Here is a 13,985-nt window from a genome sequence, read left to right on the forward strand (position 1 = left end):
CACTCAAAACTCACCAAATGACTCCTCCCACCATATTACGATGTTGCACAAGTGTGGGGTTCGATCCGAAATCAATAGGTGTGAGAAATTGGACAATTCAAGTTCAACGGCAGTTCGTTCCTAATTGGAGTGGTTGGTGTATTCCATACTTCTAGCGATTGGATTTCACTCAAAACTCACCAAATGACTCCTCCCACCATATTATGATGTTGCCCAAGTTTTGGGCTCGATCCGAAATCAATAGGTGTTCCAAATTGGACAATTCAAGTTCAACGGCAGTTCGTTCCTAATTGGAGTGGTTGGTGTATTCCATACTTCTAGCGATTGGATTTCTCTCAAAACTCACCAAATGACTCCTCCCACCATATTGTCATGTTGCCCAAGGATTGGGCTCAATCAGAAATCAATAGGTGTGAGAAATTGGACAATTCAAGTTCAACGGCAGTTCGTTCCTAATTGGAGTGGTTGGTGTATTCCATACTTCTAGCGATTGGATTTCACTCCAAAGTCACCAAATGACTCCTCCCACCATATTATCATGTTGCCCAACTTTTGGGCTCGATCCGAAATCAATAGGTGTGAGAAATTTGACAACTCAAGTTCAACGGAAGTTCGTTCCTAATTGGTGTGGTTGGTGTATTTCATACTTCTAGCGATTGGATTTCACTCAAAACTCACCAACTGACTCCTCCCACCATATTATGATGTTGCCCAAGTTTGGGGCTCGATCCGAAATCAATAGGTGTCAGAAATTGGTCAATTCAAGTTCAACGGCAGTTCGTTCCTAATTGGAGTGGTTGGTGTATTCCACACTTCTAGCGATTGGATTTCACTCAAAACTCCCCAAATGACTCCTCCCACCATATTATGATGTTGCCCAGGTTTTGGCCTCGATCCGAAATCAATTGGCGTTCGAAATTGGACAATTCAAGTTCAACGTCAGTTCGTTCCTAATTGGAATGGTTGGTGTATTCCATACTTCTAGCGATTGGATTTCACTCAAATCTCCCGAAATGACTCCTCCCACCATATTATGATGTTGCCCAAGTTTTGGGCTCGATCCGAAATCAATTGGTGTTCGAAATTGGACAATTCAAGTTCAACGGCAGTTCGTTCCTAATTGGAGTGGTTGGTGTATTCCATACTTCTAGCGATTGGATTTCTCTCAAAACTCACCAAATGACTCCTCCCACCATATTGTCATGTTGCCCAAGGATTGGGCTCAATCAGAAATCAATAGGTGTGAGAAATTGAACAATTCAAGTTCAACGACAGTTCGTTCCTAATTGGAGTAGTTGTTGTATTCCATACTTCTAGCGATTGGATTTCTCTCAAAACTCACCAAATGACTCCTCCCACCATATTATGATGTTGCCCAAGTTTTGGGCTCGATCCGAAATCAATAGGTGTGAGAAATTGGAGAATTCAAGTTCAACGGCAGTTTGTTCCTAATTGGAGTGGTTGGTGTATTCCAGACTTCTAGCGATTGGATTTGCCTCAAAACTCCCCAAATGACTCCTCCCACCATATTATGATGTTGCCCAAGTTTTGGGCTCGATCCGAAATCAATAGGTGTGAGAAATTGGACAATTCAAGTTCAACGGCAGTTCGTTCCTAATTGGAGTGGTTGGTGTATTCCACACTTCTAGCGATTGGATTTCACTCAAAACTCCCCAAATGACTCCTCCCACCATATTATGATGTTGCCCAGGTTTTGGCCTCGATCCGAAATCAATAGGTGTGAGAAATTCGAGAATTCAAGTTCAACGGCAGTTTGTTCCTAATTGGAGTGGTTGGTGTATTCCACACTTCTAGCGATTGGATTTCACTCAAAACTCACCAAATGAATCCTCCCACGGTATTATGATGTTGCCCAAGTTTTGGGCTCGATCCGAAATCAATAGGTGTGAGAAATTGGACAATTCAAGTTCAACGGCAGTTCGTTCCTAATTGGAGTGGTTGGTGTATTCCACACTTCTAGCGATTGGATTTCACTCAAAACTCCCCAAATGACTCCTCCCACCATATTATGATGTTGCCCCAGTTTTGGGCTCGACTCGAAATCAATAGGTGTGAGAAATTGGACAATTCAAGTTCAACGGCAGTTCGTTCCTAATTGGGGTGGTTGGTGTATTCCACACTTCTAGCGATTGGATTTAACTCAAAACTCACCAAATGAATCCTCCCACCATATTATGATGTTGCCCAAGTTTTGGGCTCGATCCGAAATCAATAGGTGTGAGAAATTGGACAATTCAAGTTCAACGGCAGTTTGTTCCTAATTGGAGTGGTTGGTGTATTCCATACTTCTAGCGATTGGATTTCACTCAAAACTCACCAAATGACTCCTCCCACCATATTAATATGTAGCCCAAGTTTCGGTCTCGATCCGAAATCAATAGGTGTGAGAAATTGGACAATTCAAGTTCAACGGCAGTTCGTTCCTAATTGGAGTGGTTGGTGTATTCCATACTTCTAGCGATTGGATTTCTCTCAAAACTCACCAAAGGACTCCTCCCACCATATTATGATGTTGCCCAAGTTTTGGGCTCGATCCGAAATCAATAGGTGTGAGGAATTGGACAATTCAAGTTCAACGGTAGTTCGTTCCTAATTGGAGTGGTTGGTGTATTCCATACTTCTAGCGATTGGATTTCACTCAAAACTCACCAAATGACTCCTCCCACCATATTATGATGTTGCCCAAGTTTTGGGCTCGATCCGAAATCAAAAGGTGTGAGAAATTGGACAATTCAAGTTCAACGGTAGTTCGTTCCTAATTGGAGTGGTTAGTGTATTCCATACTTCTAGCGAATGGATTTCACGCAAAACTCACCAAATGACTCCTCCCACCATATTTTGATGTTGCCCAAGTTTGGGGCTCGATCCGAAATCAATAGGTGTTAGAAATTGGACAATTCAGGTTCAATGGCAGGTCGTTCCTAATTGGAGTGGTTGGTGTATTCCATACTTCTAGCGATTGGATTTCACTCAAAACTCACCAAATGATTCCTCCCACCATATTACGATGTTGCCCAAGTTTTGGGCTCGATCCGAAATCAATTGGCGTTCGAAATTGGACAATTCAAGTTCAACGTCAGTTCGTTCCTAATTGGAATGGTTGGTGTATTCCATACTTCTAGCGATTGGATTTCACTCAAATCTCCCGAAATGACTCCTCCCACCATATTATGATGTTGTCCAAGTTTTGGGCTCGATCCGAAATCAATTGGTGTTCGAAATTGGACAATTCACGTTCAACGGCAGTTCTCTCCTAATTGGAGTGGTTGGTGTATTCCTTACTTCAAGCGATTGGATTTCACTCAAAACTCACCAAATCACTCCTCCCACCATATTATGATGTTGCCCAAGTTTTGGCCTCGATCCGAAATCAATTGGTGTTCGAAATTGGACAATTCAAGTTCAACGGCAGTTCGTTCCTCATTGGAGTGGTTCGTGTCTTCCATGCTTCTAGCGATTGGATTTCACTCAAAACTCACCAAATGACTCCTCCCACCATATTATGATGTTGCCCAAGTTTTGGGCTCGATCCGAAATCAATAGGTGTTCCAAATTGGACAATTCAAGTTCAACGGCAGTTCGTTCCTAATTGGAGTGGTTGGTGTATTCCATACTTCTAGCGATTGGATTTCACACAAAACTCACCAAATGACTACTCCCACCATATTATGACATTTCCCAAGTTTGGGGCTCGATCCGAAATGAATAGGTGTGAGGAATTGGACAATTCAAGTTCAACGGCAGTTCGTTCCTAATTGGAGTGGTTGGTGTATTCCACACTTCTAGCGATTGGATTTCTCTCAAAACTACCCAAATGACTCCTCCCACAAAATTATGATGTTGCCCAAGTTTGGGGCTCGATCCGAAATCAATAGGTGTTCCAAATTGGGCAATTCAAGTTCAACGGCAGTTCGTTCCTAATTGGAGTGGTTGGTGTCTTCCATACTTCTAGCGATTGGATTTCACTCAAAACTCACCAAATGACTCCTCCCACCATATTATGATGTTGCCCAAGTTTTGGGCTCGATCCGAAATCAATAGGTGTTCCAAATTGGACAATTCAAGTTCAACGGCAGTTCGTTCCAAATTGGAGTGGTTGGTGTATTCCATACTTCTAGCGATTGGATTTCACTCAAAACTAACCAAATGACTCCACCCACCATATTATGATGTTGCCCAAGTTTTGGGCTCGATCCGAAATCAATAGGTGTGAGAAATTGGACTATTCAAGTTCAACGGCAGTTCGTTCCTAATTGGAGTGGTTGGTGTATTCCATACTTCTAGCGATTGGATTTTACTCAAAACTCATCAATTGACTCCTCCCACCATATTATGATGTCTCCCAAGTTTGGGGCTCGATCCGAAATCAATAGGTGTGAGAAATTGGACAATTGAAGTTCAACGGCAGTTCGTTCCTAATTGTAGTGGTTGGTGTCTTCCATACTTCTAGCGATTGGATTTCACTCAAAACTCTCCAAATGACTCCTCCCACCATATTATGATGTTGCCCAAGTTTTGGGCTCGATCCGAAATCAATAGGTGTTCCGAATTGGACAATTCAATTTCCACGGCAGTTCGTTCCAAATTGGAGTGGTTGGTGTATTCCATACTTCTAGCGATTGGATTTCACTCAAAACTCACCAAATGACTCCTCCCACCATATTATTATGTTGCCCAAGTTTTGGGCTCGATCCGAAATCAATTGGTGTTCGAAATTGGACAATTCAAGTTCAACGGCAGTTTGTTCCTAATTGGAGTGGTTGTTGTGTTCCACACTTCTAGCGATTGGATTTCACTCAAAACTCACCAAATGACTCCTCCCACCATATTATGATGTTTCCCAAGTTTGGGGCTCGATCCGAAATCAATAGGTGTGAGAAATTGGACAATTCAAGTTCAACGGCAGTTCGTTCCTAATTGGAGTGGTTGGTGTATTCCACACTTCTAGCGATTGGATTTTTCTCGAAACTCACCAAATGACTCCTCCCACCATATTATGATGTTGCCCAAGTTTTGGGCTCGATCCGAAATCAATAGGTGTTCCAAATTGGACAATTCAAGTTCAACGGCAGTTTGTTCCTAATTGGAGTGGTTGGTGTATTCCACACTTCTAGCGATTGGATTTTACTCAAAACTCACCAAATGACTCCTCCCACCATATTATGATGTTTCCCAAGTTTGGGGCTCGATCCGAAATCAATAGGTGGGAGAAATTGGACAATTCAAGTTCAACGGCAGTTCGTTCCTAATTGGAGTGGTTGGTGTATTCCACACTTCTAGCGATTGGATTTCTCTCAAAACTCACCAAATGACTCCTCCCACCAAATTATGATGTTGCCCAAGTTTGGGGCTCGATACGAAATCAATAGGTGTTCCAAATTGGGCAATTCAAGTTCAACGGCAGTTCGTTCCTAATTGGAGTGGTTGGTGTCTTCCATACTTCTAGCGATTGGATTTCACTCAAAACTCACCAAATGACTCCTCCCACCATATTATGATGTTGTCGAAGTTTTGGGCTCGATCCGAAATCAATAGGTGTGAGAAATTGGACAATTCAAGTTCAACGGCAGATCGTTCCAAATTGGAGTGGTTGGTGTATTCCATACTTCTAGCTATTGGATTTCACTCAAAACTCACCAACTGACTCCTCCCACCATATTATGATGTTGCCCAAGTTTTTGGCTCGATCCGAAATCAATAGGTGTGAGAAATTGGACAATTCAAGTTCAACGGCAGTTCGTTCCTAATTGGAGTGGTTGGTGTATTCCATACTTCTAGGGATTGGATTTCACTCAAAACTCACCGAATGACTCCTCCCACCATATTATGATGTTGCCCAAGTTTTGGGGTTGATCCGAAATCAATAGGTGTTCGAAATTGGACAATTCAAGTTCAACGGCAGTTCGTTCCTAATTGGATTTGTTGGTGTATTCCATACTTCTAGCGAATGGATTTCACTCAAAACTCACCAAATGAGTCTTCCCACCATATTATGATGTTGCCCAAGTTTGGGGCTTGATCCGAAATCAATAGGTGTGAGAAATTGGACAATTTAAGTTCAACGACAGTTGGTTCCTAATTGGTGTGGTTGGTGTATTCCATACTTCTAGCGATTGGATTTCACTCAAAACTCACTAAATGACTCCTGACACCATATTATGATGTTGCCGAAGTTTGTGGCTCGATCCGAAATCAATAGGTGTGAGAAATTGGACAATTCAAGTTCAACGGCAGTTCGTTCCTAATTGGAGTGGTTGGTGTATTCCATACTTCTAGCGATTGGATTTCACTCAAAACTCACCAAATGACTCCTAACACCAAATTATGATGTTGCCCAAGTTTTGGGCTCGATCCGAAATCAATAGGTGTGAGAAATTGGACAATTCAAGTTCAACGGCAGTTCGTTCCTAATTGGAGTGGTTGGTGTATTCCATACTTCTAGCGAATGGATTTCACTCAAAACTCACCAAATGACTCTTCCCACCATATTATGATGTTGCCCAAGTTTGGGGCTCGATCCGAAATCAATAGGTGTGAGAAATTGGACAATTCAAGTTCAACGGCAGTTCTTTCCTAATTCGAGTGGTTGGTGTCTTTCATACTTCTAGGAATTGGATTTCACTCAAAACTCACCAAATGACTCCTCCCACCATATTATGATGTTGCCCAAGTTTTGGGGTTGATCCGAAATCAATAGGTGTTCGAAATTGGACAATTCAAGTTCCACGGCAGTTCGTTCCTAATTGGAGTGGTTGGCGTATTCCATACTTCTAGCGATTGGATTTCACTCAAAACTCACCAAATGACTCCTCCCACCATATTATGATGTTGCCCAAGTTTGCGGATCGATCCGAAATCAATAGGTGTGAGAAATTGGACAATTCAAGTTCAACGGCAGTTCGTTCCTAATTCGAGCGGTTGGTGTATTCCATACTTCTAGCGAATGGATTTCACTCAAAACTCACCAAATGACTCTTCCCACCATATTATGATGTTGCCCAAGTTTGGGCCTCGATCCGAAATCAATAGGTGCGAGAAATTGGACAATTCAAGTTCAACGGCAGTTCTTTCCTAATTCGAGTGGTTGGTGTCTTTCATACTTCTAGGGATTGGATTTCACTCAAAACTCACCAAATGACTCCTCCCACCATATTATGATGTTGCCCAAGTTTTGGGCTTGATCCGAAATCAATAGGTGTTCGAAATTGGACAATTCGAGTTCCACGGCAGTTCGTTCCTAATTGGAGTGGTTGGTGTATTCCATACTTCTAGCGATTGGATTTCACTCAAAACTCACCAAATGACTACTCCCACCATATTATGATGTTGCCCAAGTTTGGGGACCGATCCGAAATCAATAGGTGTGAGAAATTGGACAATTCAAGTTCAACGGCAGTTCGTTTCTAATTGGAGTGGTTGGTGTATTCCATACTTCTAGCGATTGGATTTCATTCAAAACTCACCAAATGACTCCTCCCACCAAATTACGATGTTGCCCAAGTTTTGGCTCGATCCGAAATTAATAGGTGTTCCAAATTGGACAATTCCAGTTCAACGGCAGTTCGTTCCAAATTGGAGTGGTCGGTGTATTCCATACTTCTAGCGATTGGATTTCACTCAAAACTCACCAAATGACTCCTCCCACCATATTATGATGTTGCCCTTGTTTTGGCCTCGATCCGAAATCAGTAGGTGTTCCAAATTGGACAATTCAAGTTCAACGGCAGTTCGTTCCTAATTGGAGTGGTTGGTGTATTCCATACTTCTAGCGATTGGATTTCACTCAAAACTCACCAAATGACTCCTCCCACCATATTATGATGTTGCCCAAGTTTGGGGCTTGATCCGAAATCAATAGGTGTGAGAAATTGGACAATTTAAGTTCAACGACAGTTGGTTCCTAATTGGTGTGGTTGGTGTATTCCATACTTCTAGCGATTGGATTTCACTCAAAACTCACTAAATGACTCCTGACACCATATTATGATGTTGCCGAAGTTTGTGGCTCGATCCGAAATCAATAGGTGTGAGAAATTGGACAATTCAAGTTCAACGGCAGTTCGTTCCTAATTGGAGTGGTTGGTGTATTCCATACTTCTAGCGATTGGATTTCACTCAAAACTCACCAAATGACTCCTAACACCAAATTATGATGTTGCCCAAGTTTTGGGCTCGATCCGAAATCAATAGGTGTGAGAAATTGGACAATTCAAGTTCAACGGCAGTTCGTTCCTAATTGGAGTGGTTGGTGTATTCCATACTTCTAGCGAATGGATTTCACTCAAAACTCACCAAATGACTCTTCCCACCATATTATGATGTTGCCCAAGTTTGGGGCTCGATCCGAAATCAATAGGTGTTCGAAATTGGACAATTCAAGTTCCACGGCAGTTCGTTCCTAATTGGAGTGGTTGGCGTATTCCATACTTCTAGCGATTGGATTTCACTCAAAACTCACCAAATGACTCCTCCCACCATATTATGATGTTCCCCAAGTTTGCGGATCGATCCGAAATCAATAGGTGTGAGAAATTGGACAATTCAAGTTCAACGGCAGTTCGTTCCTAATTCGAGCGGTTGGTGTATTCCATACTTCTAGCGAATGGATTTCACTCAAAACTCACCAAATGACTCTTCCCACCATATTATGATGTTGCCCAAGTTTGGGCCTCGATCCGAAATCAATAGGTGTGAGAAATTGGACAATTCAAGTTCAACGGCAGTTCTTTCCTAATTCGAGTGGTTGGTGTCTTTCATACTTCTAGGGATTGGATTTCACTCAAAACTCACCAAATGACTCCTCCCACCATATTATGATGTTGCCCAAGTTTTGGGCTTGATCCGAAATCAATAGGTGTTCGAAATTGGACAATTCAAGTTCCACGGCAGTTCGTTCCTAATTGGAGTGGTTGGTGTATTCCATACTTCTAGCGATTGGATTTCACTCAAAACTCACCAAATGACTACTCCCACCATATTATGATGTTGCCCAAGTTTGGGGACCGATCCGAAATCAATAGGTGTGAGAAATTGGACAATTCCAGTTCAACGGCAGTTCGTTTCTAATTGGAGTGGTTGGTGTATTCCATACTTCTAGCGATTGGATTTCATTCAAAACTCACCAAATGACTCCTCCCACCAAATTACGATGTTGCCCAAGTTTTGGCTCGATCCGAAATTAATAGGTGTTCCAAATTGGACAATTCCAGTTCAACGGCAGTTCGTTCCAAATTGGAGTGGTCGGTGTATTCCATACTTCTAGCGATTGGGTTTCACTCAAAACTCACCAAATGACTCCTCCCACCATATTATGATGTTGCCCATGTTTTGGCCTTGATCCGAAATCAATAGGTGTGAGAAATTGGACAATTCAAGTTCAACGGCAGTTCGTTCCTAATTGGAGTGGTTGGTGTATTCCATACTTCTAGCGATTGGATTTCACTCAAAACTCACCAAACGACTCCTCCCACCATATTATGATGTTGCCCAAGTTTTGGGGTTGATCCGAAATCAATAGGTGTTCGAAATTGGACAATTCAAGTTCAACGGCAGTTCGTTCCTAATTGGAGTTGTTGGTGTATTCCATACTTCTAGCGAATGGATTTCACTCAAAACTCACCAAATGAGTCTTCCCACCATATTATGATGTTGCCCAAGTTTGGGGCTTGATCCGAAATCAATAGGTGTGAGAAATTGGACAATTTAAGTTCAACGACAGTTGGTTCCTAATTGGTGTGGTTGGTGTATTCCATACTTCTAGCGATTGGATTTCACTCAAAACTCACTAAATGACTCCTGACACCATATTATGATGTTGCCGAAGTTTGTGGCTCGATCCGAAATCAATAGGTGTGAGAAATTGGACAATTCAAGTTCAACGGCAGTTCGTTCCTAATTGGAGTGGTTGGTGTATTCCATACTTCTAGCGATTGGATTTCACTCAAAACTCACCAAATGACTCCTAACACCAAATTATGATGTTGCCCAAGTTTTGGGCTCGATCCGAAATCAATAGGTGTGAGAAATTGGACAATTCAAGTTCAACGGCAGTTCGTTCCTAATTGGAGTGGTTGGTGTATTCCATACTTCTAGCGAATGGATTTCACTCAAAACTCACCAAATGACTCTTCCCACCATATTATGATGTTGCCCAAGTTTGGGGCTCGATCCGAAATCAATAGGTGTGAGAAATTGGACAATTCAAGTTCAACGGCAGTTCTTTCCTAATTCGAGTGGTTGGTGTCTTTCATACTTCTAGGAATTGGATTTCACTCAAAACTCACCAAATGACTCCTCCCACCATATTATGATGTTGCCCAAGTTTTGGGGTTGATCCGAAATCAATAAGTGTTCGAAATTGGACAATTCAAGTTCCACGGCAGTTCGTTCCTAATTGGAGTGGTTGGCGTATTCCATACTTCTAGCGATTGGATTTCACTCAAAACTCACCAAATGACTCCTCCCACCATATTATGATGTTGCCCAAGTTTGCGGATCGATCCGAAATCAATAGGTGTGAGAAATTGGACAATTCAAGTTCAACGGCAGTTCGTTCCTAATTCGAGCGGTTGGTGTATTCCATACTTCTAGCGAATGGATTTCACTCAAAACTCACCAAATGACTCTTCCCACCATATTATGATGTTGCCCAAGTTTGGGCCTCGATCCGAAATCAATAGGTGTGAGAAATTGGACAATTCAAGTTCAACGGCAGTTCTTTCCTAATTCGAGTGGTTGGTGTCTTTCATACTTCTAGGGATTGGATTTCACTCAAAACTCACCAAATGACTCCTCCCACCATATTATGATGTTGCCCAAGTTTTGGGCTTGATCCGAAATCAATAGGTGTTCGAAATTGGACAATTCGAGTTCCACGGCAGTTCGTTCCTAATTGGAGTGGTTGGTGTATTCCATACTTCTAGCGATTGGATTTCACTCAAAACTCACCAAATGACTACTCCCACCATATTATGATGTTGCCCAAGTTTGGGGACCGATCCGAAATCAATAGGTGTGAGAAATTGGACAATTCAAGTTCAACGGCAGTTCGTTTCTAATTGGAGTGGTTGGTGTATTCCATACTTCTAGCGATTGGATTTCATTCAAAACTCACCAAATGACTCCTCCCACCAAATTACGATGTTGCCCAAGTTTTGGCTCGATCCGAAATTAATAGGTGTTCCAAATTGGACAATTCCAGTTCAACGGCAGTTCGTTCCAAATTGGAGTGGTCGGTGTATTCCATACTTCTAGCGATTGGATTTCACTCAAAACTCACCAAATGACTCCTCCCACCATATTATGATGTTGCCCTTGTTTTGGCCTCGATCCGAAATCAATAGGTGTGAGAAATTGGACAATTCAAGTTCAACGGCAGTTCGTTCCTAATTGGAGTGGTTGGTGTATTCCATACTTCTAGCGATTGGATTTCACTCAAAACTCACCAAATGACTCCTCCCACCATATTATGATGTTGCCCAAGTTTGGGGCTCGATCGGAAATCAATAGGTGTGAGAAATTGGACAATTCAAGTTCAACGGCAGTTCGTTCCTAATTGGAGTGGTTGGTGTATTCCATACTTCTAGCGATTGGATTTCACTCCAAACTCACCAAATGACTGCACCCACCATATTATGATGTTGCACAAGTTTGGGGTTCGATCCGAAATCAATAGGTGTTAGAAATTGGACAATTCAAGTTCAACGGCAGTTCGTTCCTAATTGGACTGGTTGGTGTATTCCATACTTCCAGCGATTGGATTTCACTCAAAACTCACCAAATGACTCCACCCACCATATTATGATGTTGCCCAAGTTTGGGGCTCGATCCGAACTCAATAGGTGTGAGAAATTGGACAATTCAAGTTCATCGGCAGTTCGTTTCAAATTGGAGTGGTTGGTGTATTCCATACTTCTAGCGATTGGATATCACTCAAAACTAACCAAATGACTCCTCCCACCATATTATGATGTTGCCCAAGTTTTGGGCTTGATCCGAAATCAATAGGTGTTCCAAATTGGACAATTCAAGTTCAACGGCATTTGAAGCTTCAATGGAATCCCATGATGAGGACATTGGTTGAGCAGCCCATTGAATCTCTCCCATGCTTCACAAAACGATTCATCATCTTGCTGTGCAAATAACAAGATCTTATCCCTAAGCATGTCGGTCTTTTGCGTGGAGAAGTATTTCTCCAAGAACTTCTTTTGAATGGCAGCCCATGTAGTGAGTGAACCAGGCTTCAAAGAATTCAACCAATATTTCGCCTTATCCTTCAAAGTGTATGGAAACACTCTCATTCGAAGTTGATCTTCTGTCACACCTGTCAAGGGAAAAGAACTCACAACATTAAAAATATCCTTTATATGAGTTAATGGATCTTCATTAGGTAAACCATAAAAGAAAGGCAGCATATTAAGATGAGAAGATTTAAGCTCATAATTTCGAGCTACAGTGGGCAGCAAAATGCTTGAAGGAGATGCTGGAATTGTTGGGATATCAAGTTCTCCCATGAACTCATTGGCAGCCATCTCTTCTTCTTCTTCTTGGTCTGAACTTGCTTCCGAATTTGAAGGTGAAGAACCAGGAAGTTCAGTGTGGAGAGCAATACTTGTAAATGTGGCAAGAGCTTGCTCTTTTGCAGTTGACAACTCTCTTTCTAGACGATTATGAACTTCAGAGATCACCCGGTTGGGTTGCAACGATGGTCCTGCGTTCAAAGATCTGGAGCGTTGGAACGAAGACCTCACTTGTTCAAGGAACGGTCTTTTAGACATAAACTACCTGAAACAGAAAATTAGATTAATTAGAAACACTAAAAAGAATACGGTAACCTTGGGCACATAACCAGGGAAGAACTTTCGTTCAGTCCCCGGCAACGGCGCCAAAATTTGTTGTTAATTATTATGTTAACTCGCAATTGTACGGGGCAATTAGTAATATAGCAAGACAAGTACGAGGTCGTACCCACGAAGACTGAGAAGTTCAAATTAGTTATGTACGTAGATTACCGAATTCAAGAAGTTAGGAAGTTAAGTCTAAAACAGAAATTAAAGTGAGAGTGATTGTGATTGTGAAAGGAAGTGAGCAAACTGAAATTGCAAATGAAAGCAAATAAACAAGTGTAACAAAGAGTGGTTTTAAGAGTTGGAAAACAGATTTGGAGACTAGGGCATTCGAATCACCATAACAATTCAATTCTGGGTTATATGGAGTCAAGTAACAAGTTTAATTCAGATTCAAAGATTGATTCTAGCTAAAGTATGATTAGGCCATGGTGTTTGGTCCTAACCTTGTGTTCCTAATTCCCTAATTTGATCATTTGTTGTCTAACCTAAAATTAAGCATTAGGAACCCATTAAGCATAGAAGAACAATTTAAACAACCAAGCATGTATCTAATCCCTGTTGTCGAATGTCCATACATACTCTTCCTATTCATAGTTCAATTCGAATTAAAGCATGGTGTCTACTCTTAATTCAAACCAAGATAGTTAACAAACAAGTTCTAATGGTGATCAATCATTCAAACAAGCATGTTAACTTATAAGCATAATGAATAAGAACATGAATCATGAATCAAACTTGAAACTCCAAACTTATAAACCCAGAATATTCATGTTAGGTTACATCGAAGCCCTAGTTATGGATTTAGCTACTCATAATGGAAAAGAAACTAAAATAGAAATGGGAAAACATAATGAATGCCATAAGAGTAGAAAAACCCTTTTATGAAGTTCTTGTAGTGTCCAATGCTTCTCCAAGAGCTTCTCCACGTCTAGAAGGATGTATGAAGGATATGGAGGTGATTTGAGATGAGCTTGAGTGAGTGGTGATGGCTGAGAAAGAGGAAATTCGTAGGGAAATGGAAGGGAGGTTTTCTGGAGCTGTTTTGGTGATTTTGGGGCAGTTTAGAGTATTGGGTTGATTGCTTGAGTGTTTGGGGTTGTGGGAATGTATGAGGAT

The 13,985-nt window shown here is 41.6% G+C and overlaps 1 non-coding gene across 1 annotated transcript; it reads left to right on the top strand.

The window, feature by feature from the left end:
- Positions 1-12,078: 12,078 nt before the first annotated feature.
- LOC148297690 (small nucleolar RNA R71) lies at positions 12,079-12,185 on the top strand. Its single transcript, XR_015833211.1, has one exon. It is a non-coding gene; the product is annotated as a small nucleolar RNA R71 (small nucleolar RNA).
- Positions 12,186-13,985: the final 1,800 nt, after the last annotated feature.

Source organism: Prunus avium, chromosome 1, assembly GCF_965620075.1.
Source record: "Prunus avium chromosome 1, drPruAviu1.hap1.1, whole genome shotgun sequence".
Classification (NCBI taxonomy): Eukaryota; Viridiplantae; Streptophyta; class Magnoliopsida; order Rosales; family Rosaceae; genus Prunus; species Prunus avium.